Source organism: Lycorma delicatula, chromosome 5 (genome assembly GCF_047948215.1).
Source record: "Lycorma delicatula isolate Av1 chromosome 5, ASM4794821v1, whole genome shotgun sequence".
NCBI classification, from domain to species: Eukaryota; Metazoa; Arthropoda; class Insecta; order Hemiptera; family Fulgoridae; genus Lycorma; species Lycorma delicatula.
Genome location: NC_134459.1, coordinates 61,453,009 through 61,479,232, shown reverse-complemented (window position 1 = coordinate 61,479,232; position 26,224 = coordinate 61,453,009). Strand labels below are relative to the sequence as shown.

Sequence of the window (26,224 nt, the reverse complement as noted above, 5' to 3'; positions counted from 1 at the left end):
CTGTACCATTATAATCATTTGCAATTATTTTTTTATTAGTTTTCTTTTCAAATCATCTCTATTCGTATTCTTTTTTCTTTGTATAAATAAATAAAATAAATCATTTATTCAAAATATAATAATACACGGTGTAGATCATATGAGAAATGTAAAACTATAATCGTCCAAAAGTAATAAAAAAAGATTTCTGCAATAAAGAATTGAGGATAACTTTAAGAAAATTTTTTATCAAGACATTAAAAAAATAAATGCTGTACATAAACTGTCCCAAAATGAACTGATATTTTAATTTCGCCGCCATTTTTTTCGCGGTAAAACTAGAATACAGATTTATATATGCTGTTATCAGTAAACATTGATATTACATTATGGAAAAGTACACATTTGAACAACACACAGAAATTTCAAAAATTCCTGTTAAAAAAAATGTTGACATTTTACGGAAATGTTCGCAAATGCCTTACTTTTTTTGGTCATCATAATGCACCTTCTCGTAACACCATGGTAAATTTGATCGATAAATTTGAGTCAACTGGTTTAGTTTTAAACAAATAAAGCAGTGGCCGTCCTTGTACAGCTCGTTCGAATGAAATCATAGCCGGTTCTAATTAAAGTGATGAAGAAAATCCTTTCACATCAATCCATCATCACAGTCAACAATTAAGCATTTCCATAAGCTCTCTCAACGAATTTCGACGAAAGATTTGCATTTGTTCGCTTGTAAACCAATTTCAGGTTAATGGTCTCAGTAAACCAGAAGAACATAAGTTGTCGGACGTTCGCAAATTGGGATTGATAACGATTTAAAAAAAAAAAAATCATCTTCTACTATGAGGCACATTTTCTTTTAACCAGTTTTGTCAATAAATAGAATTGTTGAATTTGGGGATCACTAATCCGAAAAAAGATTAAAAAGCATCCTATGCATCCTCGACGGGTCACGATCTTGTGCGAATTTTGGGCTGGGGGATTGACTGGACCTTACTTCTTCGGTAATGGAAATGGACATACCGTTACCGTCAATAGAGTTTGGTATCGTTAGATGTTTTCATCCGGAGTTCCCTGGTTCGAATCCCGGTCAGGCATGGCATTTTCACACCTTACTTGTCATTCATACATTCTCTGAAACAGAACCTAACGCTGGTCCCGGAGGTTAAAAAAAAAGAAAGAAAAAAAAAGATGCCTTCAAACTTTTTATGACTTGAAATTAATGGATTTTATGGATGTGGAAGACGTAGTTTTAACAAGAGAGTGCAGCATGTCACATTGCCAGTGAAACAATGCTGTTATTGCAAGAAAAATTTAATGGTCGTATTATCAGGCAGCGAGGTGATGTGAATTGGCCGCCAAGATCGTGTGACTTGACACCGTTGAACTTTATTCTTTGGAGTTATCTTAAGGATAAAGTGTACATCAATAAACCACAAACAATTGAGGACCTCAAAAAAAATTCCACACAACATTGCCGACATTCCCAGCAATTTTGTTAACATATTTTGAAAAAAATTGTCAAAAGAGTGAACATGTGCAGCCAAGGCCGGGGTGCTCATTTGTCAGATATTTTGTATCGCACATAACGTCCATGTCACTACTTTCTAATAAAGCAAAAGTATTATCTAATAAAAAATGTGTATTTTTTTTTTTAAATTACGATTTCAGCTCATTTTTGGACATCTTTATAAGATGTTGAATTAAAAAATTTGTTTTTCTTTTAACTTATTTAAATTAAATTGGACTAAAGCCTTTTTAAACGACCAAGTATTGTAAAACAGGAATGGTAACGTCCTAACTGTCTTTTTCTTTTCTATTAGGCTCTGTAGTACGATATTAATTCTTTTCTCTGAACAAAAGAAAACCTATATTTCGGTTATTGTTAATCATTTTAAATTTAGATATAAAAAAATAAATAAACGAAACGTTTGATGACAGTTCGATATTAATAAGAGCATTAGTGATGTGGCGTATCTAAAAAAAAGGAACAATAAAATAATGCAAAAGAAATTATTAAATGATATCCAAACAAATTTAGCGTAAATAACAAATTTATATTATTATTTTTAAATATATGCTTCCATTTTATGTTTTATCCAAGTCATCAGTTGTTTGACTGCTTTTGAGTACTATTCTGCACTCCTTTTTGCTTTGTGCCAATCTTCTGTTTTATAAAATAACTCTATTTTGAATATTAATAACGAAAATTCTAAAAAAAAATAATAAGATTAGAATTAAAAAAAAAAGAGTATTGATTACGAAATTAAGTTTTTAAATTAGAAAAAAACCGAAAATAGATTTTAAATATTCTATTACGCTGTAGTATTTTTAATATGACGTTTCATATTTATATCTGTTTAAATATATCTATCTACGTTATAAGTTTTGTTGAAGCTTGTTTATAGAAAGGTTTAGGTCATTTTATACTTGGGCTATAAAAAGGTCAATTTCAAACTAAGTATTCGGACAATTGGATGGATGACGATAGACGAGGGGATCTTGTTAGGTCATTTAAGTTGAATGATGACGTAAATCGAAAAGGAAGCAATTTTATTCACAATGTATAGGCTACAAAGTATGTACGAGACTAGACTTTAAGGGAATGGACTGAAATTGTTAGCTTGGAATATGAATTACAGTTGTTTTTAAAATATATTTTAAGATACAGTAAAATATAGGCTTTTAACATAATACATTTTATTCAAATAATATTATTTATTATTTGGAAAAAAAATGTTTCCTTTTTAATCTGCAAAAAATATCTACTTTAAAAAAAAAATTAGTTTTAATTCAAATAATTTTTATATAATTTTAAATTGATCATTAAAAATCAGTTATAAATAATCATTAAAATAGATTAATAAATTTTAAATTATCCTGAACTTGAAGCTGGATAAAGAATAATAATATAGTTTATTATAATCTGTTAAAAAAGTGAACTTATCTGCTCTAGATCTTTGAAAAAAAAAATTATAAGGAAGAATTTAAAAATGTAATCCTTAAAAATTTTAAGGAACAATTATTAAGGATAAAGTAAAATCTTGTTAAAAAGAAAGTGTTTATTATTTCCTTAAATTGTAATCTGAATAGACATGCTTTCCAATAAAAATTAATCAAAAGTCTTTTAACAAAAACTAAATGCGCATTTCAATTATTAATCGATCGTCAACAATATTAAAGTAAATATATAAAACATGTCATGAGCGAGTCATGATCAACGTCCAGAAAAAACTACTGAAGATAGATTGATGAAAATTTATTTACATGTTCTTGCGGTGTAAGTGTACATTAAGAAAGGATTTTTCCAATTTCGAGATTAAAGGGTAAAAATTGAGTAACAATGAAATTTATTTTTTTAAATTTCTCGGTAGTAAATTAGGATATCAACTTGATTTTTGGTGTGTTTAATTTACATGTGAATAACAAAAAAAAAAAACAGTTTTTTATTTTTTTAAATTTCAAGTTTCAAAGGTTTAAAATGGATTTATTAATTTTATTTTGAAACCCGGTTATTTTTTTAATTTCTCGGTAACAAATTAGTTATCAAATTGATTTTTGGTGTATACAATCTTTATGTGGAGATCTAAATACAGATTTATAGATTTTTTGAAATTCGACCTTAAAATTTTTCACGAATGATTGCAAATTTCCCCCATTTCTTACTACACTAAACGAGATATTCACTACATATGGGCTTGCAAGTACTCTTCAAAACCATTTATATTCATTAATATCCAAAAACCATTTTCGTTTTTTTTTTAAATTTCGATTTTTTCGTGGACGGGTACGGCGCGGCGGCTCAACCAACACAGCCATTACCACTGTTACTTACTGTATGTGTGAGGCGACTGACTGTACCTGCTTCCGGTTACTTGATTAAAAAACAAAAGAAGAAACAAAGTACGGTCACTTCCGACTGGTGTTTGTCGGGCAACGCTAAGAACCGGGCAAAAAATATCTTTACCCGTACGAAGGAAGGGTGGTAATCAGCTATAACTAATATTTTTCAGAAGGAGACCGACTATTTTGAAACTCGCATTCTTCAGATCACTTAAAGTTTGGAGATCTGTACTTACCAAACTATTGCTATGAAGAAATTACAACATTGATATTTTTTTAAAATTGAACAGGCTTTAATAGTTATATATCATTATTATTCTCACAAGCATAAGTTTCTCTGTTTTCTTTTCTGTGTTGAACAAAGAGGGGTCCAAGGATCAGAGCCCCCTGACTAAAAGGGAAAACGGCCAACCGGCTAAACATCTACATCTATTGACCACAACAGGGAACGTAAGTAACCGTATAATGTGAGCGAAGTCGCAACGGGGATTCTAATATTAATATAAAAGGAAACTTAAAATAAATTAATTAATGCAAAAGAAATACATATATATATATATATATATATATATATATATATATATATATATTTATTTATTTTTAAGTTTAGATATTTGATATATGCCATTAGATTTAAAACTTCCTACTTCAAAAACTATTGAAACACATTTTCTGTATAAATTCTTATGTGGTGGTTCTAGATAATAATAGTGGTTTTACATAATTTGGAAAAGGATAGATACTAATTTTATGCAGGTATTCTCCAACCCAGTCGTGGTCTGTAATTTTTTTGAATTCTGCCAGAATTTCTCTCCTTGGGAAGTGTGTTTTTGTCCTGTAATAACAGTCATGTAAAATAAATAATAATAAATAAATTAATAGTAAAACTTTTTTACTCGTTACGATGAGAATATTTCTGTATTTATAAATAAAATACTCGAATTGGACAAAAAAGGAGTAAGGAATTTAGGAGATTAGATTTTATGTAAGCAATTTGTTGACTTCTATGGCAAAAAACGATTTTGATATTTTTCAAATTGTATATATTTACTTTTATTAATTTTCTTGTATCTACTAAATAAATGGTTTAAAAATCAAAGGCACATCTAATTTTCTTTTCTGTAAACTATTTTTAAGTCTTATCTCTTTTCAATCTTATACGTAGTTATAAATTAATTTTTTTTAAATCTTTCATTACAGAATATCTTCTAAATTATATCTAAACGTTGATTAAAAAAGTAAAAGAATAGTTCATTTTTATTGAGAAAAAGATAAGAAATAAAAAAAATACCTTATTTTATAGGGAAATTCTTTTCCCTCGAAATGCTAATATGGTGGTGGTTATATTTTAATATTTTTATTTTCTTAATTTTAATACACCCATTGCAACTTTAAGGATGAGTTTGGTATATTATTTATTAAACTTTTGAATTTTTTTTCTCTTTTTTTTACTTTTAATTTCTTACTATTTTCCTAAAGACAATTTTTTTAATAGAATTATAGAATACTATTAAAAAGTATTTTAAAAGTAAACTTCCTCTTGGAATAAATTTTCTTGTCCATCAATTAGTTTATATAAATGATTTTCAAGTTTAATTTTATTGCTTTATGATTTTAAATCATAGTTTTGATTTTTTATGAGTTTTGATGAATTATAATTATATCCTTTTAATACATAAAATTGTTATAAAACCATACAACATACATTTTTAAATACGCTGTTCAAGAATTTTTAATCCCTCGTTTTATGAGTTTAAAAAAACATTTTTTTTTGTTTTTTACTTCCTTGTACGAAGTAAAGGAAATATTGTGTCCGCAAAAAAGTTCGGTTTTTAGATTTCAACGGATATATCCATTTTGACCATCCCTGAATCCATTTTGACTAGTTTTGTCATGACGTCTGTACGTATGTGTCTTGTATAATTCAAAAACGATTAGTCCTAGGATGTTGAAATTTTGGATTTAGGACTGTTGTAACATCTAATTATGCACCCTCCCCTTTTGATTGCAATCGACTGGAACAAAAGTATCCAAAAAAGCCCAAAATCCAAAATAAATCTGATTTTTGGACTTTTTCTTAACTGCAGTAATAAGTTCTCATTAAGAGATTTTCAATAATATATCACAAATGGTATATTGATTATTAAGTGGTTTGATTATTATTTTCATTGATTCAAGAGTTATAGCAAAATAAAATTGTTATTAATGAAATATTTGGATCTTATAAGAAGGCAGATCGATTCGAATCCGACTTCATCTCCTTTTTTTAATTTAAATGTATTGGTGGATTAATAATTATTAACCTCCGATTATAAAATAAAAATGTTTGCAATAAATAATAATTGAATAATAACAATAAGAAAAAATATATATGATAAAATATTAGAAGTTATTAATGAAATAAAATTTTATGTAATTTTCATTTAAAAAAAATTGTATGTAATTTAATAAACGTACAAGGAAGTCATGTGCTGTCCACATCAGATTTTTCTTTTGAGTAGGAAAAAATTTCTCTTCTAAAAATATTGTTAGCAAACAATAAAAGTAATATTAATTTTATTTAAATAAATATACACACATCTTCAAAGCAAATGAAATGAATCATACGACATTTTTTCATGAAAAATTGATTTATTATAAATAAATGCAATAAAAAAATTATTACTTTTTATTATTTTTTTTTTTTGCTTAATGTAAGTACAAATAAATTTATTTATATTTTAAATAAAGGTTTAAGTTTCTGTTACAATTGATGGTTAAACGTATTTATTTACAGTAATATAAGTTTGTATGTGAATTGACTTTGTCAGCTAGACAAGTAATATTATCCTTCAGATCTTGCATTGTTTTTATTTATTTTTTTAACTAAGGATTAAAAAATAAACTCGCATGCACGAACACTAACACACATGTACACACAAGTTCAGGTTTTTATGTGTGTATATAATCCTTAAGCTCATCAAACTGTCAAGTTTCAACGAGTTGTTAAGTAGGTCGCTTGCAAAATAATAGGCAGTAATAATAATAATAAGAAAAGTGTTTGTATAACTTTACGGTATACTATATTAAATTTCCTATCGTGCTAACGAATGTATCTAATTTAAACATAAACATGTACTTTTAGAGAAATAAGCTTAACTCTTCTCTAACTAACTATGCTTAAATACTGTGCAGTATTAATTTATGATTTACCAATGTACTTGGCATTAATTATTGTAAATGAATATTTATACGCAAGAATTAAATTCTTTTTTACTTTTAATTCCGTTGTTGTAATGTATGGTTAGAATAATGGAATATACCGTTTTTATCTGAGATCTAGAATAAGCTGTTGGAAAAAAAGAATATTTATGATGATATTTGCATAAGTTTTTTGTTATATAATTTTTTACCTAGCTGCTACTATTAATAATAGTTGTAGTATTAGTAGTAATAATAATAATGGTCTGTTCTTTTTTGCTCATAAACAGGTAAGAAAAATTACAAAAAAATTTAAAATTACAGATGACAGATACAAAATAATCTAAATATACTAGTATATATTTTTTTAAACATTTTATTTTTCTGCAACGATTAGGGGATGACCTTCAGATTGCCTGCCTTAACAAGATTTGCAAAATTAAACTAATTACATCTATAATTACAATAAAAACAACAACCTAATAGTAACTTTTCATTATTACGCAATAATGATAATTAAGTATAATGTGATAAGTGCATTGTAATATGCACTTAACGTTATTGTTATTAATAAAAAAAAAAAACAGTTTGTTTATTTTTTCGCGTTTATGACAATCAGCAATGATTTTAACTTAGAAAATTGTCTTCATTTGACAATTAAGGTTACAAATAATTGCATTAATAATGTTACAGTTATAGAAAATGGTTATTAAACCTTTTTAAGTGGAATCTAATGGAGGGACCTTATAGTAATCGCTTTGTAAATTTTTAATTTTGTAATGCACTAAAAGTTAGTTGATAATTTTTGCTTCTTATTCGGGAAAAACCGACCCAATAATATTTCCGTATTCTTTATAGGCTTTGTACAGCTCATAATATTGCAAATTAAAACTGCAGGACCAAGGTCTAACAAATCCAAATATAATTTTTTTTTATATTTTTTTATTTTTTATAAAATAAATATTTTTGATTAATTAGGATCGTCAATATTTGAAAATATTTTCTTTTGTTTTTTTAATTAGGTTTATCTAATTAAATGTTTAAATTAGCATTTAATTTTATCAAAGTTATTTAATATTAATCAATTTAATTTTATGTATAAGTGTCAATATGTACATGTCGGTTTCCAAAGATAAAATATTTTCTAGATTTAAAAATATTATACAATAACTGCAAAGCCCCCAAAACCTCTTTCAGGTTAGAGAATCTCACCATCAGATTGTACATTGTTTTCTTCTTCCTCTTTTTAATAATGAAAATAGTTAATTTACTCCTCCCGTGGATGATTTCATAATTAATATAGCTCAATCGCGATGAAACTCATTTGTTTAACTGCGTATGTTTTTATGTATGTATCATTTATTTTAATTCGTATAAATTTAAAAGAAAGGTGGAAAAAATTTCACGCTCTCAATTAATTAAAAGGATGGGGGAAAATAGGAGGGAAAGGAGAACAATTTTATGATACAGAAAAGAGTTGTGAACCTATATTATACTGGCAGATGGACGGACGGACAGACAAACACGTTCTTGTTGTATGTTAGCTAGAGTGAGTGCACATGTCCTGCCTGCCATTCGGCAATGACGCGGCTGCCCCGAATCGCTTTATGTTTGATATTAAAACAGTGTTCTAATTATACATATGAGAGAGTACCCAGCTGTTACTGCTTCAAAAAAAACCCCTTCAGTAGGCTACCGCTGTACCCGACCTCACCCTTTCCAAATTAAAATGTTCAAACGGAAACTCTTCCCTCACCGCTCCTTTACTAGCCGACGGCGTCGGGTGTGAGTCGGAACGTCGGTGTGGGTTGTTATCAGCGGGGCTGTGAGATAGAAGGGAAAGCGGACGGATGGCTAACGCGTGCCGCCCCCAAATCGCCTTGTTCCTACTTCCTCACGATCACGCGATGTCCGTGATTGCGCACTTATTATCTTGTTTCTCTTTCTGTTTTCAACTTAGTTCTTTGCTCTTCATTTACTCCCTTTTCTATTTTCAATCTCCTTCCTCTTTACGATACCGTTTTCTTCTCTCTTCGGTATAATAATCGCTTCTAAAGCCTCTTCAAAATTTCTCCCCACTCGAACTTGAATTCGTATAACCCTTGTCATTAAATGAAACTACGGTAAGGATTAGCCATTGAAAAACAAGTAGAGAAATGTAGGATTACTTACCGCTTGCGTTTCTTCTCTTCGAACTTTAATTTTATGTTTTCTCTTCTTAAGAAAAATATTTGAAACATTATTTAAAGTACTTTTTCACTCGTAAAATAATAATAATGTGAAATAACATAAATCGTAAAATGTGCCTGCCACGTATAATTTTCCAAACTTAAATTGAATAAATTTTTTAAACACTTGCATCAATATTACTGAACTTACCATAATTTTCATAGAGCTGTAATTAAAATTTAACTCCGTCTCCACTAATATAGATGAAAATTATTATTAGTCCTATATTGATTCTTTTTTCTTATTTTACGAAAAATAATAAAAGGTTTTATAATTATTTTTGAAACCGTATTTAAAGTAGTGTCAAGTTAATCATATGATGATACTCTGACTTATAGAAGTAGTTAAAAATATCTCTCTTATCAAAGGACATAATTTTTGAGTATTTAATGAGTAAATTGTTTTAAAATACAATATATTTATTATTTTATAAAAAAATATACGTATAATTATTATTAAAGATTAAAAAAATAATAATTTATTGTGAATGTTATTAAATAAAAAAATTATGTCAGACATACTTTTTTTTTAATAAAAAAAACCTAAAATATTAAACATAAATTATAAAAAAAAAAAAAAAAACAAAAAAAAACTATACAACAAACATTTAAAATAAATACAAAAAACATTAAAAGTAGAAAAAAGCCATGACATTTTACAAAAGAAATTAAAATAAAAGTAACGGACAATTTATTGCACTACAACTTTGATCATAAATTTCAGTTCAGTTATTTGAACAAGCTTATTTTAAATTATAAATTTTAAAAAGTATTTTAAATTTAAAATTTATCTTAAAAATGTTATATTTTAAAATTTGTTTGGTAAGTTTAAAATAACTTTTCCTAAGTTTAAAATAAAATTCCTGATTGGTCAGCAAAAGTTTTATTTTTACAATATTACTTCATTTGATAAATTACTGACTTAATTTAAATCCCTAAAATGATGGTTTTTGCTTGTTTACTTCTTTACAATTAAAATTTTGAGTAGATTGTTTATTTGAAATCATGATTTGCAAGAACTAATTTAATTCCGGTATTCATTTTTAACGAATGAGTGGTATTTTTTTTTTTGTCTTCAGTCATTTGACTGGTTTGATGAATAAGTGGAAACGCTATAAAAAACTTGTTTTTTTATAGCGTTTCTAACACAAAAGTTTTTTTACTTTTTATAACACAAAAGTAAAAAAAAAGGAATTAAAAAAGTATAATTTAGAAAGATTAGAAGTACAAAAGAAGTAGTAAATATTTTGAGATTTTAAAATAAGAAAAAAGTAGCTTAGAATGGAAAGCAACGGAATACATCAAATAAAGCTTCTAATTCATGATTAAAATAAACTCAGAATAAACTTTGAACAAATTAGTTTATAAACAAATTTTATTTTTAAAGGTTAACTGTAAAATACCTAATAATACAAATAATAATAACTGATTTTATTTTTAGTAATAAAAAGTAATAAAAACTAGTATTATTTTTGACATCACTTAAAGAAAATAATATAAGCACTTTGTATTTTTATTTATTATACGACTATTTGACATATTTTAATAATGAAAATAAAATTAAAACTTGTTTTTGAAATATTGTATATTTTAATGGTATTATATAGTAGTATTCCATGTATATGTATTAGGCATAATTTATTGATATAAGGTCTGATTTAATGGTAATTGTACGACATACTGTTCTTAAGGTAATAAATAAATTAATTTTAAAGAAATGTATTTTTCCATTACACTCTACACAATAATACCAATACTGAAATCCGTTATATAAAATATAAACGTTTATGCAATGTAAATTAAATTAAAAAAATAAATAAATAAATAAACAAAACACGAATATAAACTTTTAAATGTTATTGCGTAATGAGTTCCTTAAGAAAGGTTCCGCCTTTTTTTTTAAACTTGTAATAATACTCTGAAATATTACAACTGATATGAATGCATTATAGAAAAACAATAATCATAATATTTGTTTTTTATAATATTAACTTATTACTTATTAAAATCATAACTATCTCAAACTTGATAATTCTATATATTTGCCTTTGATTTTATCTTATCTGGTTTTTTTTTTTTTGTCTTCAGTCATTTGACTGGTTTGATGCAGCTCTCCAACATTCCCTTTCTAGTGCTAGTCGTTTCATTTCAGTATACCCTCTACATCCTACATCCCTAACAATTTGTTTTACATATTCCAAACGTGGCCTGCCTACACAATTTTTTCCTTCTACCTGTCCTTCCAATATTAAAGCGACTATTCCAGGATAGTATGTGGCCTATAAGTCTGTCTCTTCTTTTAACTATATTTTTTCAAATGCTTCTTTCTTCATCTATTTGCCGCAATACCTCTTCATTTGTCACTTTATCCACCCATCTGATTTTTAACATTCTCCTATAGCACCACATTTCAAAAGCTTCTAATCTTTTCTTCTCAGATATTCCGATTGTCCAAGTTTCACTTCCATATAAAGCGACACTCCAAACATATACTTTCAAAAATCTTTTCCTGACATTTAAATTAATTTTTGATGTAAACAAATTATATTTCTTACTGAAGGCTCGTTTCGCTTGTGCTATTCGGCATATTATATCGCTCCTGCTTCGTCCATCTTTAGTAATTCTACTTCCCAAATAACAAAATTCTACCTCCATAATCTTTTCTCCTCCTATTTTCACATTCAGTGGTCCATCTTTGTTATTTCTACTACATTTCATTACTTTTGTTTTGTTCTTGTTTATTTTCATGCGATAATTCTTGCGTAGTACTTCATCTATGCCGTTCATTGTTTCTTCTAAATCCTTTTTACTCTCGGCTAGAATTACTATATCATCAGCAAATCGTAGCATCTTTATCTTTTCACCTTGTACTGTTACTCCGAATCTAAAATGTTGTTAATTAACTGCTAGTTCCATGTAAAGATTAAAAAGTAACGGAGATAGGGAACATCCTTGTCGGACTCCCTTTCTTATTACGGCTTCTTTCTTATATTCTTCAATTATTACTGTTGCTGTTTGGTTCCTGTACATGTTAGCAATTGTTCTTCTATCTCTGTATTTGAAACCTAATTTTTTTTAAATGCTGAACATTTTATTCCAGTCTACGTTATCGAATGCCTTTTCTAGGTCTATAAACGCCAAATATGTTGGTTTGTTTTTCTTTAATCTTCCTTCTACTATTAATCTGAGCCCTAAAATTGCTTCTCTTGTCCCTATACTTTTCCTGAAACCAAATTGGTCTTCTCTTAACACTTTTTCCACTCTCCTCTCAATTCTTCTGTATAGAATTCTAGTTAAGATTTTTGATGCATGACTAGTTAAACTAATTGTTCTGTATTCTTCACATTTATCTGCCCCTGCTTTCTTTGGTATCATGACTATAACGCTTTTTTTGAAGTCTGACGGAAATACCCCTTTTTCATAAATATTACACACCAGTTTGTATAATCTATCAATCGCTTCCTCACCTGCACTGCGCAGTAATTCTACAGGTATTCCGTCTATTCCAGGAGCCTTTCTGCCATTTATAATGTATTATATGTCTTATCTGGTTAATGGAAATTAATTAAGTGGTTTTATAGTTTTTTCTTTTTTTTCTGAAAGGTAGCTATAGTTAATTTCAGAATCTTACATATAATAATTTTTGTACTTTGAAATAAGAGGCAATAAAAATATATATTATTTTCCGGTTGTTTTAGAACAAGTATTTTATATCTGTCTGATGTAATTGATATTTTGGAAAAAACGTTAAAGGGTAAATAATTCCCTTTTTAATAACATTAATAAAATCGATGTGTTCTTACTTCCTTCCCCATTCCAAACAAATCTTTTTTTAAGTATTTAATTTCATTTAATTACTGAAAATTATCTTCAAAATAAGAATTCTTTTGTTACGAAAGAAACTTTCTAATAAAATTGCAAATTTTTTATTTTTTTATCAATGAAGCAATTCACCACAAAAGGTTATACAATAAAGAAGCTTGTACGTGGGAATACGAAAATGGAAATTTGTAGCCTATAAAAAATGTCATGTCTGACCGAGATTTGAACCCGGGGACCTTCGGATGAATGGCTAAGACTCTAACAACTCACCACGAAGATCGACTAAGTTGATATTTTTGTACATAATACTTCAATTTTTTCCAATTCATCCAGTCCAAACTGGACGTTTTTGGATAATTTTTTATTGCAATTTTAACTTTTTTGTTTTTTAAATCCATTTTTATTAAAATGTACTTAAAACTTACAAAATAGCCGTTTATTTGAAAATTTGTTGGTTTTTAAAACGTTCAAATTAGATTAGGATAATGAAAAATCTGATGTGGACACCACATGACTTTCTTGAACGCCTATTAAATTACATATACACATTTTTTTTAAATGAGAAGCACATACTATTTTATTTCATTAATAACTTCTGATATTTTTTTATTGTTATTGAATTATTATTTACTGTAAAACCTCTTTTACAATCAGAGATTAATAATTATTAATAAATCAATAAATTTAAATTTAAAAAAAAGTTAAAAAAAGGAGATACATTTGGATTCGAACCGATGTACCTTTCCCTTGTAAGATCCAACATTTCATTAATTAAAATTTTATTTGGCTATAACTCTGGAACCAATGCAAATAAGTACCAATTATTCATATCGTTGAAAATTTTTCAATGAGGGCTTATTACTACTGCAGTTAAGAAAAAGTTTAAAATCCAATTTTTTTAAATTTTGGTCATTTTTGACACTTTTGGCCCAGTCGATTGCAATCAAAAGGGGGGTTGAAAAAGTAGATGTTACAACAGCCCTACGTCCAAAATTTCAACATCCTACGGCTAATCGTTTTTGAGTTATGCGAGACACATACGTACGTACGTACAGACGTCATGCCAAAACTAGTCAGAATGGATTCAGGGATGATCAAAATGGATATTTCCGTTGAAATCTGAAAACCGAAATTTTTCGCGATCACAATACTACCTTTACTTCGTATAAGGAAGAAAAAAAGACATAAGATTTTTTTAAAAATATTTTACGACCTTGAAAATATATTTTAACAAGGATGGTGAGTGAAATGATTGGTGGAAAATTGTCAGATCCTTATCAGGAATCGAATTTGAGACTAAATGATCTATATGCTACCATAATAATTATTACACCATTCGGCTGATCAGTTAATTAGAGCATAATTTTAGAATATTGTTTGCATTCTTCACAAAGTCATAAAGTCCAGTAATGTTACGATAACGTTTTTTTAAAGACGTTATTAAGCTTAAATCTCATCGGCAAAGCATGAATTTAGTTATTGTGACTTGTCTATTTTGGAAGGATCTCTAATTTCTGAAGAAGAATAATAATTTTTGTTACAATTTTTTTAGCAGGATTCAAAGGTAAAATCCTATCCTGGTTGGTCCCATCCTGGTAAAGAATGGGAACTACTGCCTAGAGATCTTAAAATTTCTTGTATCCTTTGGATCGGGACATTTGTCTTATGCTAACACATACATACATAAGCGATCGCGCGTGCGCACGCACTCACACAAAATTGAATTTTAATTCCTCCATAGCTCCTTCCGTAACTAGATCGATGTTTATTATTCATTTTTCTTTTTACTTTTGATCCCTTCTTCCTAACTTATACTTTTCAGACTATAGGCCTGCTAGATCTATGCCGATGATGCTCTAGTATTTGTGGAATCATTGCATTCTTTTTGTGGTTTGGTTATTCGTTGTTTTCTATTCGGCGACTGAAAAATAAGCATAGTGGGTGAAGCGCCTAATGGGTACAGACGGGCTTCCTAATAATTTCTGAAATACAAAACAATATTTTGTAATTGTAGACGTTTTTATACAGTGAAAACTATTTACTACTTAATTTATTTGTCATTTGTGTTGTAATTTATTAAGTTTTTACTTAATAGTATTTATAAATGACAGTAAATATAGCTTATAGATTTTTATTTATTATAGATTTAATACCTTATAAATAATTTCGAGCCTTTCTCTCTCTCTCTCTTTTCCCACACGCGCACACACAAAAACAGAACACGTAAATATTTACTAAGATTTTTATACAAACCTTTTTTAGTCTTCATTTATTTTGGTCTCTTTGCGCCAAAGTTAGTGTAAATATCTTATTATAAGCATGAACGGAAAGCGCGACTCATAAACAACATTGTAACGTATTAAAGATTGCCTTTCGTCATAAACTAGAGTAAATTTAATGTATTTTACCTCCTAATTTAATAACATAACGGTGTTAAAATGTAAATAATAATTTCATCATAAATGATGTACTATGTAAATATGCACAAAAGAAAATTCCTCCCTGTGTTTTACTATTCATTTTTTTAATATCCATCACTATTTTTATTATTATTTTAAGCACTTTATTTTTTATATCATTTCTTAAAAGTAAGTGTATTTCTAAATATATTTTATGATTACGTAAAATATTGTTTACCTTTTTTTTCTTTTTTTCATAAGATTATAGTTTCTTTTTTTTTTAGTTTTTTCGATAATCATGACCGTTCTCAGTGACACATATCTGTTGTTAGACGAGTATTAGTGGTAACATTACATCCGCTGGATCTTATTTTGTACTTCATTAATCTTATCGAATTTTTTTCTCTTGTTGTATTTTACAATATTCCTTACATCCTTCTTCATCATCATCATCTTTTTTTTATTAATTCTTTCTCTTCCTCAAAATACGTCCTGTCAAATTCGCTTTCGTTTTGTTGTTTTCCTTTCACGTAGTTATAATTTAATTGTTGAAATTACTATAATTCATGATTCTTTTTCTAAATAATAAATTTTTGTGATAAAGTTTGATAATTACTTTGATTGAATTATTGGAATACAAACAATTAATTATGAAAGAAATTCAACATTATAGATGTTGAAAATAAAAATATTTTTTTGTTATTAATTACTATTTTAAGGTTGGAGGATTGGTTAGTAAAATTAATTAAATTGGTAGGTTTAGGGGGAAAAAATAATTTCAAAATTGTCACCGATAGTGTCCGCGTTGTTGTCGGCTATCCCTTACAAACGTTCATCACAAGAGGGTGTTCAGTGATGCGTACATATTCTCAAATAAAAAAAAAAAGAGGGAAAATACGGCAATCTATTTTATGAGTTCGGATACACGTGCGTATATGCGTATAAGTTTGTTTTATCTTATACAATCTATTGGTATAAATGATAAATATATTATGCATTTTATCTATTTCAGTGTAATATATTTTAAAGTGAACCATTTTAAAAAATAATCTTTTTAAAATGGTTTCCAACTTTTTCTTACAAAAAAAAAAATTATTCAAGAAAAAATAATTTACATTTAAATTTATTTTTGGTTACCACTGTTAAATCAGTTATGCTTAAAATTGTACTACTTCTTTATTATACTATATTTCATACTTTAATCTTTTAAATTCCTTTTACCTTCTAGCTTGAGGCAGATTTCTACATAACCTTAATTTCTAGGTCGGAATATTTTATAAAATTGGTTGAAGTGATTTTAGGGCAACAAATCATTTATCAAATAAATAAATAAATAACTATTGGAATTTTTCACGAAATATATATACATATATACGATATGTATATATACATATATTTCGTAACATATTTTTTTATGCTATATAAAATATTTTTATAACAGATACACGTGTCCTTTATTTAATACTAAAAATATTTATTCTTGACTCCAATAGCTGTTTGTTATAAAATGGTTAATAACTGGATAGTCACTGATCGATAAAATACCTCCAATACGGGAAGGAAAATGAGAAAAGCTATTTATTAGATAGTTAATAAAAAATAATTTATGAATTTTTTTCGCGTTTCATGCTTGTGTAGGCTAAAACGTATCTAAAAGGGTAAATTTTCTTTCATTTTTCTGAAACAGAAAATTAATTGAGGGAAAAAATAAGATTACCTACGAATTTACCGTTATTATAAAGCAAATTATTAAGTTTCAAACTGATCGTCAAAGATTCATCGGCGCGACTATTATAACTCAAAATAGAAAGAAATTAGTGAAGTATGTCAAACCAGTTAAATGTCTAGGGAACAAGAAATAATTTTGATAGAGAGGCTTTACGATTTAAAATGAGGAAACGTTTTCTTACGTTGTAATTTGGAAAAACTTTGTAATCGTGACCTGATTAGTTATCTTAAAATTAATACGTTAAATATAATAATAATATTTATTGTGATTTTTAGCTTATATATTTTCAATAAAATATTTTTAAAGAAAATTTTAATTTCAACGATTTTTAAAAAAAATTGGTTTGTTTCAATTAAACACATTATAATTAATGTATAATTTTCATTGCAACAATTTTGGTTAACGAGCAATCTTTTTAATCTTCTTTTCAAAGTATAATTATTATTATTATTATTATTTTTTTTTTTTTACTTTATTAGAATAATTTACACAAAAATTAACGTTATTAGCAATTAAAATGATAAAAAGTAATTTAAAATTTAAAATATTTTTATTATATTTTTTACTTTGATAATGGTAATATTTTTAATGATTAAAACTCTAACTCTCTCACACTCTCTTTCTCTTTTATATGTATATATATCATTTGATGTCTGCCTATCTTCATTCTGTCTCTTATCCATCCATTCATCCATTATTTATGAGTTACTTTTATATTATAATAAATTATAAAGATCTTTTTTTATTGTTGTTATTATTATTATTACTATATTTTAATATTAACATTTAAGATTATCTCAATGAATTATCTTTGATCTTTATTTTAATTTTAAGTGTTGCAAGAAATTTAGTTAGTTAACAGATATTTCATGGTAATAAAGCACTCTTATATGTAGGCAGTAGTTAATTTAAATCTGACATTTGGTTAAAAATAATATAATTACATAATTAGTTACCAATTTTTTCGTCTATATTAATTGATATAAACTTGTTGTTTAATTTTTTTATTGTAATATCCTGATAAGGTTTTTCAAAGATTTATTTTCTTGGTAAATTATTAACATTTGTTTTGGTTATAAGAGTTGATTTTATAACATTATCTCGGAACCAGTTAACATTTAAGTTTGAATATATGAACTGACGAATCCTAACTGCTTTTAAATCCAGTAAAATTTTGACATAAAGAAATAAAATAACTAAAATATGTGAAGGTTCCGTCGTTAAACATTTTACATAATATTTATGAAAAATTATATAAAACAGTTTTTGAATTATTATCTAATTTTCAATTCGAAGAACTTGGTTTTTTTTAGGCAGGTCTGGCTTTGTATGATAAAATCAATTATGCAATAATTATTATTTTAATTTTTTATTGGTACTGCTTACAATGGCATGGAATTTTTGTGCAGCTGATATAACTTATATTAAGAATTTACGTAAATTAAATTGCATTATAAAAGCATATTTTGAAATTATATCTACACGTTTATATTACGTTCTTATGCTTTAAAAAAATTTATTTTTCTTATAAGAGCAATTTAATACATAAATAAAATTAAAAAAGTTATTAGATTTAAAAAAAAGATTAGATTAGATTAGTTATTAGAAGATTAGTTATCAGATTTCTAAAAGAGTTAAAGATATTTTTTCTTAAATTTAAATATCAACGGACAAAAATTCTAAAATTTAACTGGAATGAAACAAACTAATTAGTGGAGGTAGAATTTTATTTTTTTCTCAGTCTAAATCAGTAAAATGTCAAACTCATGAACCCTTCTTAGTAAATTTGGTTGTAATAATCACCTTCTACTTGTTTTTTAATCAAAAATAAAACACTCAAGAGTTTTTTAAAATACTTTTTTTGGACAGGCACTTTTAAAAATGTTACTACCTGTAATAATTAATATTGAAAAGAATTATTAAGAAAATGGACAAGTAATAAACAATAATTCATTTTTGACCGCATTAATTTTCACAAAAATAAAAATGTAAAAGAAACGTTTTTACAGATTTTATGAATTTTTTCCAGGACAAAAACCATTTGGACTCTGCATTTATTAGCAAAGTTTAAAATTAGAATATAATTATCACGTTAAATTAGAATTAATCTGATCTTATTGTAGAAAAATATGAAAAATTAAAGTAATAAAAAAAATAAAAACTTATAAATAAAGAATTACGTGAACGAGGGTGTAGACAACTTTCACTCACAATGGTTTTTCATAAAATAAAAATAACATAAATAAAAACATCCCAACAATAACAATAAAAACACTCATAAAATAATAATAATTACGACAAAACGATCAGGGTCATAATTGTATAACAGTAAACAAGCACTTACTAAAAGGAATGTAAAAGATTACTGCCTGAATGTAAAATGAAATGTAAAAAAAAGGTATAAAGCTGGAAACGTTCGTAAATTATCTGGTCATTTTATAACAGTTAAAATGAAACTCTTTGCTCTTACTTATTTAGCTGCTTTTTTTATTAAAAGAAAAATAATAAAATGTCTAATATTAATTGATTAAATCTATAAAACTTATTTAAATTACGGACAGAATGAACTTTGTAATTCCAATACTCTGTTAGATATTAGAAAATATAAATGTAAACATCCAAAAATTTATAAAAAAAGTAATATTTTCCGTATACTTTTATGTTAACTACTGTCGATTCTGACAGTACCTAACGTAAAAAGGATATTTTAAGTAATTAATTGTTTTAATTCTACCTTATTAATTAAGAAGAAGAATTTACTTCTTCTGAGCGGAGAGTTAGTAGCATCTTCGTCTTTCGTTTTGAAGGTACCACGTCAATTAAAACGTTACATTTCACCCTTTACAAATTTCCGTAGTAGCAATTCTACTGTATTATTCATTTTCTGTAGTAGATTGGTTTAAAAAAAAGGTACCTGGACGTACAAGTCTTTTCTGTGGGTAGAAAAGTGAAATTTATAATGGTGGGCTTTCCATTTATTATTTTTTAATTTTAATTTCGTTATTTTCCCTAAAAAATTCGTGATTTCATAAATTCAATTTAAGTAGTTTACGAGATAAAAAAACTAATATTTGAAACAATATATAACATCACTACTTCTTTCTTTCCCATAAAAAAGGATAGTGCGCGGGTTTGTTTGTTTGTTTATGTGCTCATATTTTTATTTTAGCTGCTACTGGCGTAGAGCGGACCACGTGGTGCGCTGGGCAGCTGCGCGCAACGCACGAACGATTCATTCGTTAGAACGATTTATCTAAAATTATATTTATGTTTTCGGGATAAAAAAGGAAACCACTAGGGTTAGAGTTGTGTTAAAAAACCACAACTCAAGAAACAGCCAAAATTCTTCAGGATTTTGAAGCTTTTCCGTGTAAACGTTTTTATTGTTGTTAGTACGCTTAATTCGTGAACGTTATTTACTTGGAAAAAATATTTAACAAAATCATGTGTAATGAAGCATAAACCATGTAACATTTTCGTGGCGGGCCACAGGCCCGCCTTTTTTTTTAGTATGGAATATTTAATAGAAAGATTCATGTTTTAAAAATTTGGGCAAACAAAAACGAAAGTTTTGACTTAAATGTCCATTTTTGTTCCTGAAATAAATTTAAGATGAGATTATTTTCTTAAATTGTAGTATAAAAAAAAGAAAAAAACAAAAAAGCATAAAATGATTATTTTATTACTAACCTTGGACAGGAAAGCAAAAAATTAATATTTAAAAGATGTTATTATTATTATTATTACTCATGAAATGACGAACTTATACTTCGTTAGAATAATGTATGCTTACAACAAGAATAGTATAGGCACTGCTTATAAACAACATCCTAGAATAACACGAAATCTTTTATAAAAAATTTAATTTACAGAAAACATTGTTTATTTTATGATATTTATATGCAAGTTTTCTTCAGTTTGTAGTACGATTTCTATTTCTTTCAAATAAGCATACTCATGAAAAAAAAATTACTCATACAGAACAGAACACACCTACAGAAATTTTCTGAGAAATAATATTCTACACGTATTATGTTTTATATATATTCTAGCATTGTATTAAATCATAATAACATTGTTATTCCAGCTGTTTTTATGGTTGTCATTGTCATTGTCAGTTCATAATTTTAACAGGTGTGTTTGTTACAAAGTTATAACAAACGCGTGCATAAATTATTAAAACTGAATATCCCATTTACAATATAGTTTAGATCGGTTGAAATGTTATATCCTTTTTGCGTAATTTAATTAAAAAACATGCTGACATTGTTTTTGATGAACGTCTGCTGCATTTATACGTAATTTAAATTAAAACTACTCAATGTTATAAAGAAAAAAGATTTTCCATTATACTGTAATTAATTTTACTTATGTTTAAATATTTTCATTGTTAAGGAAAAAAGGCAAAACCATATATTTTAAAATATATTATATTTATTTTATTAAATAAATAATTTTAAAAAATTATATTATTTTTTTAAAATAAAAATATTTTGGGTTATTTTAACAAAAAAACGAAACAAAAAAATTAATTGGTAAAACATTTATAAACTATTCTCAAATTAAACTTAATAATATTATAAAATTATTTCAGATTTGTTACGATTCGTATAAAGATAATAATAATAAACGATAAAGATAAAAAAGATATAGGTAAAAATAATACTAAATTTAATAATAAACCAGTTATCAATGAAAAGTTTAACAAGTCTTTTTGGAAGGAACATTCTTATTATTATTACTGTTCTCTCAGTTACTGATTCATTTCTAACAAAGTTATTATCTCTTAACTTCTACTTACGCTACGTAGGTTAATATAATTTATTTAATCCTCTTTTTTCGGTTTTATGGCATGCTTATTTTCCAATTAAAAATTATTTGTTTTTCCGCAATTTTTGGGTCTTTCACTTGATTTACAAAATTAATATTTAATAGTATATCTTAGATTAGTGTTTTTGAAATAGTTTGATAGCTTATACCGTTATTGCGTAATTATTACAAAAATTTAATTTGAGGTGAACCCGACGGCCGATTGTAGCCATTCATATTTTTGTTATCCTCTAACGATGCTTAATCCGAATCCGAAATAAAAATAAAAATCTGAGACGAAAAGTTTTCATACACAAACGATTGAATTCAATAACAAGGTGTTCGTTGGTTGAAAAATATTTCAATTACTTTGAACAATAAAATGTATTGAATTCAATTTTTAGGTGTGGGGATTATATTATCTTTTTGTTTCTACTAAAGGTAAAATCCAGGGAGGGAACATGTTATCATTAAAAGCAAAAACGAGTAGTTTCCCGTTATTTATTTCTATAAAATCTGAGAAAGTAGACGTAATAATTAGTATAAAAGTAGATTGTTTAAATTAATTTTCTTTTAAACTATTCTAAATATAAATCATAGCAAAAACTAAAAAACTGAAAGCTTAGCAGAAATTTAGTACATCCGGACACAATTATTACTCAATCCTTACGAATAAATCACATATATACTTTTTTCTATTGTTAAAAACAGTCGACAATCTATGCTTTAAGAACAGCAATTCATTGTACAGTAAATAATACAATATGTTGAATAAATTATTACCTGGGTTTGTCTTAATATTTTTGTCTGTTATTATCTTTTGTTTATAAACTAGCGTACAATATTTCTTAATTTTATTTCATTGTATTTTAATGTTTCTTTGAATTTCACGTAGGTTTATTTAGGTTATTAATTAACCATTATATCTGTACGCGTACTTAATAATTAATTGCTTTATTAATTAATTTTAATTGTTATTTAATCAACACACAGTTTATAATTATTATCATCATCGCCGCCATCTATTATAATTACATTCAGTATTGTAATTGTGTTGAATATGTTATACAGTGTATCGAAATTAATTAAAAAATCGATTTTTAATTTTACATGTAGGCTGAATATATATATATTTTTATAAATGTCTTGTAATTTTAATTTTCTTTAGTTTATTTTGTATTAGTTTAATATATATTTACTTAAATATTTATATTATATCAGAAAAAAATGCCAAAGAAATAAAAAGGAAATGTAAACATTAGTTCTTCTTCGTTGAAAATCAACTGAGAATAATTAGATTATATTACTGAGCCAGAAAAAATATTTTCTATTAAATCTATTTTGTTAATAACAAAACAAAGCTAATAATTTTTTTATAATAATTAGGTAAAAAGAGGGAAAAATATAAGTTTTAAAGAACGAAAAACAAGTATTAATTAAATTCAATTTATTTCGTTAAACTTTAAAAAAAAAGTTTATTTTAACAATTCCTTTTATAAAATCGTTATAAAACAGAATGAAGCAAAGACAACATTTAAAAACGTTAGCGTTTTAGGATATTTAATCATCCATTATATTTTGTATTCAAAGATTAAAAACGAAATACAAAAAAACACAATTAACAAAGTTTTAATATTTTCCTGGCATTGGTTATTTATTTTTATATAGTGGAAAGATAATAATACATGAAAATAAAGAAAAAAGTTTTAAAAAACTTAAAAAATATTGCCCCCAATATTGCCCCCAAAATATATTTTTTTGGGTCACTTGGACTACTAGGAATATGCCTAGGAATTCGTAAAAAAAAAACGCAAAATATATGCAATAAATAAAAATTAGTCTTTTTTCGTTTTTTGGGGAAAGAGGAGTTTCGGGGGAAATTTTTTTTTAAAATGATAAAATAAGCATCCACTCATGTACTGAGCTTAATATAAAGCGGGGTTATGTTTGCAAAATTTTGAGAAAATTGACCCTGAAAAAAATAATAAATTTCTTCATATACAAAATTTCATCAAAATCGGTTTATCCAGTGAAAACACAACTTAAGTTTCAAACACGCCAACACACTTACGTAGTAGTACGAACATTATTCCCCACTTTCTTTTTTTGTCTTTTGGGGTCCTGAAGAAACACTGAGAACTGCAACAAAAACACCATACCCAAAATAAGTGTTTAATTATTTTCATGTATATAATAACGAAAAACAGAGTATACGTTAATCTTTAAACTCAACACAAATTTTTTATTTTGAAATTCCTGTAATTTTTTATTAATCCTATAAGCCATTTTTCTCTTATTTTTTTTTTTAATCTTTTTTTTTAGTTAATATAGAGAATTAAAAATATATTTTTAAATGGTATTCATAATTGCTAAAATAATACAACCTTGATTTATTTTACATATTTGGGTCAAGGTGATGTTTTTATTACATTTCAAATTTCTATGACATTGAAAGGCATCTTTTTTTTTTGTGGAAATAATTAGCATGAAATCGAAAATTGCTATTTAAACATTTTGATATTTTTTTCTTTAGCTTTACATTGAATTTCTTATAATTCATTTTATTTATTATAAATAGATAATGAAGAGATTTTCCCCCAGTGGATATAATGATAAGTTAAAATATTCCGGGTATCATATTGTCAACTTCTGCAAATAGCTGCTTTATTCTTCTTGAACAACGTTAAATAAAAGGGATATTTCCATAACTTAATTGTAGTGTACCTGCAATTTATATAGCGTCCTCGTTCGTTTAGACATTAAGTAACGACATTACGTTATTGCAATGGAAGGATCTACACTCCCCTCCAATTCAAGCTAAACATGTTTTGTTGTTATCGTTCAACGTAACAGTAATGCTGACGTTGTTGTCAGTAACGCTGACGACCAACGTTTAATCACTAACTACATACTGATTAGAGAATGTCTTCGGTTTAGCAAGTAGTTATCCCTTCTATATCGTATAATCATTTTAAGATCCTTTTATTATCGTGTAAAGTCGAAAAGATTCAAATAATCAACACAAGGTTCTTGAATAGAAAAAACTGTAATTATTTTTGGACCTGTTAAGAATTGAAAATTATATTTTTAGAAAATCTAAAAGAAAAATTAAATATTAAATTTTAATTCATGTCATTAATTTAAGTCATGTCATTTATCAATATTATAAATTTCTTAATCAAGTTTTTAATTTTGGTATAATTTAATAATTCTTCTGTTGATAGAAATAAATCCTATTCTATCTTAGATTGATTAAAAGAATTGTTTTTTGCCTTGGTGTTTAATTTACTGTCGGCTCCAATTTACTAGAACCATAAGTAAATTTGAATACAAAAAACAAATAATTTGCAGAGAGGGATTTCTATTAAAATCCCTCAAACAGCTTATATGGATATATATATACACACACGCGCGCGCGCATGTTATACATAACTTATACAGTATACTTAAATATATAATAAACATAAATAAGTACATTTAAAAAGATGAGTCCAAGGAACATTGATAAAGTTCAGAACATAAAGAGCAAACAAAACACCAAAAGTTAGTCTTATCAATCACACAAAGAATAACTAATCAAACAATGAAACAAATCAAAGAATGTACAAAAGTAAGCGGCGAAACGAAATGAAGAATTCTGACGATGTACGACAACCAAAGGGTATTATGTGGGGTATATGGGTGTTATACGGGATCTAATATTTTTAACATATAGAACTTATAGATCTAATAAATGCAGTCGCTTTAGGCGCCTAACGTTCTCGTTTTACCCAGGAATAATAGGAACCGTGTACCGACCTCCTGTATAATAGGAGTGTGGCGTGAGTGTTAGCGTCTCGGCCTTTCATCCGGAGGTCCCCGGTTCGAATCCCGGTCCGGCATAGCATTTTCATATACGCTACAAATCATTCATCTCATCCTAAGTAATATCTAACGGTGGTCCCGGAGGTTAAACAAAAAAAAGAGCTTAACCGCGAGCGAGTGCACATGTTTGTTCAGTCTCATTTTGTATCTTGTACGGAATCGCCGTATCTCCTCTCGAACGGTTGGTAATCCCAGATAAACATGTTTTTCGCCAACCACGGCGTTTCTGTTTCATTTCTCAATAGTTTTTTTTCTGTAATCTCTGTGTGACTTCGATATTACTCTCACTTAGAAGGGTATTGGATAAAAAAAATAATAAAAAATAATTTTTATATAATTCTTTAATATAAAATTATTTATTA

General features: G+C 26.7%; 1 protein-coding gene and 1 long non-coding RNA gene across 3 annotated transcripts in view; one reads left to right on the top strand and one right to left on the bottom strand.

Annotated features, from left to right (window-relative positions):
• Positions 1–26,224, top strand: part of corto (centrosomal and chromosomal factor corto) — a 635,431-nt gene that overhangs the window by 321,716 nt on the left and 287,491 nt on the right. The gene's annotated exons all lie outside the window — the stretch shown is intronic.
• LOC142324442 (uncharacterized) lies at positions 4,539–21,013 on the bottom strand. Its single transcript, XR_012756290.1, has 3 exons — positions 20,880–21,013; positions 14,775–15,043; positions 4,539–4,666 (listed from the first exon to the last, which is right to left on the bottom strand). It is a non-coding gene; the product is annotated as an uncharacterized LOC142324442 (long non-coding RNA).